Here is a 3,268-nt window from a genome sequence, read left to right as displayed (position 1 = left end):
TGATTGAGGGGTCTTTGTTACTGCAACCCTTTTTAGTTCTTTCGATCACGAAGAAGCAAGTTCGGCGTTTGGTCCTTTATAACGTAGACCAAAGTTAGGCTATATTGTGTGATGTTTATAAACAATACTCTAGATAACATGTGTCTGCAATATAAACGAAGGAATGATGACTAACACCATCAGAACTAAACTGTCAATCACAAATCACGCCAGTTTCGGACGTGACAGAGAATGCACAGAGTCCTGGACACTGATTGGTCAAACTGAACAAACTCTTAGAGTGGCCATGACACGAAAGTCCTATATATTTGGGATCCATCAAAGAATGTTCTCTACAACATGTATCAACCATTCTGCCAGCTAAAAACTTGATTTTTCAAGTCGAAAGTTGAGAATGAATTGATCCTCTTCGGCGTTTGAAACTCTGTTTGCTCGAAAAGTTTCCGATCGCATAACGTCATGTGACGTCATGTTAGGAACACGATTTGTTGTCGCTGTTTCCGATCCTCCGAACATACCATACACGTACACATTAGACAAGTACACATACCACTAGTAGTTACTATACAAAACACCGATCACAAGTGCAGGGGCGTCGGAGCCGGTACGGCAGGTCCGGCGAACGCCGGACCAATATTCACGGCGCAAAAAAAAGTAGGACTAAGAAAAAAAAAATGCCAAAAAATAATCTGGGAGGTATATTTTTAAATAATTTTCAATAATGATGACGGCAAGTAGGCTAAATGTGACTACTCTGGCATGGCAGGGGTCTTGTTTTCAAGCTCGGGAAGTGCCATTTCCTGCAATCTGGGAGGCATTTTTCAAAATTTTCTCCATTACGCTACGCGCCAATCATGGTGGCGCGTAGCGTAGTTTGGCCTATACCAAACGTCCGCCCGATAATTATGATAGATGGCCACACTCTCTTCTGCCGTACCAATCAAAAATAGTTCCGACGCCCCTGAAGTGCGATATTAAATCGAAATTTCCTGTGAAATGGCGGATCCAGAACCAATTGCGGCAACCGAAGTTCAAGTTTTCTAAGAATATCACGAATGATTTGAATTATTGTTTGAAAGCAAAGTTTACTGAGTTGAAGAAAAAAATTGAAATGTTGGGGGAAGCTGATACTGAATAGGATTTTTGATCTCACAGTTTGTTTCTCTGTACATTTAGAGTTGCCAAATAACATACGCATTCAATAGCACAGTGATTTCTTCGTTGCAAAGTTTTTTGCGGTCCCTTTGACCTCGGGCTTCAGTTATTTTTCATTTTTTTGTGCCAAGTTTTACATGAGCATGAAATACTGATACAGTATATAGCCTACCAGCAGTATAAACAACTTACTGCATACAATTTATCATAAAGTACAACAATATCAAGCCCTCTTCTTTTCTTAAGTAAGTTATACTATATTTTCAATCACTGCTTCCAAAGTGTTAGCCAAACATGATTGCACTGATTTTCACGAAACTGTACCAGTACAGTAACTTAGACATATGCATGGCTATAGCCCTTGCCTATTGCTATTAGTGGTAGGTACTGTATAGCTGTAGCCTTGGCTACCTTTATATATCGCCGTGTTTTGTCGTCCTTCGGCGATCGATGAAGGCTAATTGCACATGGTTATCTATTTTTACCTCCATGTTATAACAAAATCCCCCAACAACACAACGGACCGGCATTTACGTAAGATATTGTACAAGATTGTAAAAACTTGAAAGTTGTAGCGATGTAGCATATTCCGTGGGTTTTCACGGAGTGTTACTGTGTCTGTATGTGACGGCATGATCGTCGCGCATTCAGTGTCTGTGGTTAGCACTTCTGTTCCTAACATGACATCATCGTTGTGTTGTTAGGAAATCACGTTTTTCAGAGGTCTGCTTCCGGGTGCGGATTTTAAAACCAGTTAATTACTCATTAGTGCTTCATGGGGTTTTAATTAAGGGTGAGAACAGTTTTCAAAATAAATTTTATCAAAGTCTTTGGGGGAATTACTCTAGATTCGTTCGATTTTTCGTGTCATGGCCTCTTTAACGTCACTGTACCCTCGCCCAGTTAGCGAAATTTTACGAACATACAGAACATCCGAAGACATAATGGACGATTAATCTTATGAATACACGTAGGTCTATAGTCTATCATTTCAAATGTAACACCCATTAAAAATGGCTTGGTCGATTTCCTGGCCCTGGTGTATCATCATCCCAAACACGTAATATAGCCATACACGGCCATAGTATATCATGATATGTCACAAAAAGAACGTTACAAGTGCCTATGTTGCAACTTGAGCTGAAGCTCGAATGCGTTCAAATGTTACCTTTCTTGTTCAATTCGAGAATAACGAACCAAGGTAGAGAATCTTATGTATTGTTTGAAGAAGTATATATGCTACTCAAGGAGATCTATTTTATTTACGTGTGCAGAATTAACTGTTCGTCGCCATAATTCTATGCAAATCTGAGTCTGGATTTTTTCCTGCGTAGCCAACCTGTAAATTTGGGATTGCTACGAAGATTGTATGTTCAGCTGGCATTCACCAGCCAGCCATATAGATGATGGAGCGGGCTAGTTATCGTAATATTGTAGCGCGCACGCGCACTGCAGTAATTATTCCGCGTCCCCTCTTTTTATACGCCACTGGTGTGCCCAATTATAAGTCAAGTAAAGACATTTCTCTGTAAATTGTCAACATCGTAGCGAACGAGAACATTGGTTGAATTGAACAAAAATATCAAGCGAGATTGATTGTCAACTGTATGCAAAACATTACCCAATTCTGGAAAGTATGAATTCGTTAAATGTGTGTGTATGTGGGGGGGGGGGGGTGGGGGGTTAACTCACTATTTAAACATAACCACATCTATAACTGCGGTAGTTTATCCAAATGTTTCAATTAATGCTGCCGTACTCGTGAAACATGAGGTGAGGCCATTACGTAATCACTACGATAACTTATAGTAATTATGTTGCTATTATTATGAGTAAGCGCATTATGACCTCTATCTATAGGTAATCAAGGGAATAAAAACAAGTCTCATTTCCATGAAACCCATATCGTAAAACTGGTGTAAAGTAATAGCAATGTTATAACGTATTTACATACAGAGTTGTTGGTATGATATTATTCCAGTAGTTTTATCACAGCACTCGTTACAGCTGTGTATGTAACCTGAACAGTATATTATGCAGTGATTGAGGCAATATAGACTAAAGCGTAAGGCAGCTCGTCTTCAGTTGTACACTTAACAACGTTTACCAAGAC

The sequence above is a fragment of the Apostichopus japonicus genome, chromosome 9 (genome assembly GCF_037975245.1).
Source record: "Apostichopus japonicus isolate 1M-3 chromosome 9, ASM3797524v1, whole genome shotgun sequence".
Lineage (NCBI taxonomy): Eukaryota > Metazoa > Echinodermata > Holothuroidea > Aspidochirotida > Stichopodidae > Apostichopus > Apostichopus japonicus.
Note: the sequence above shows the minus strand (reverse complement) of the source record.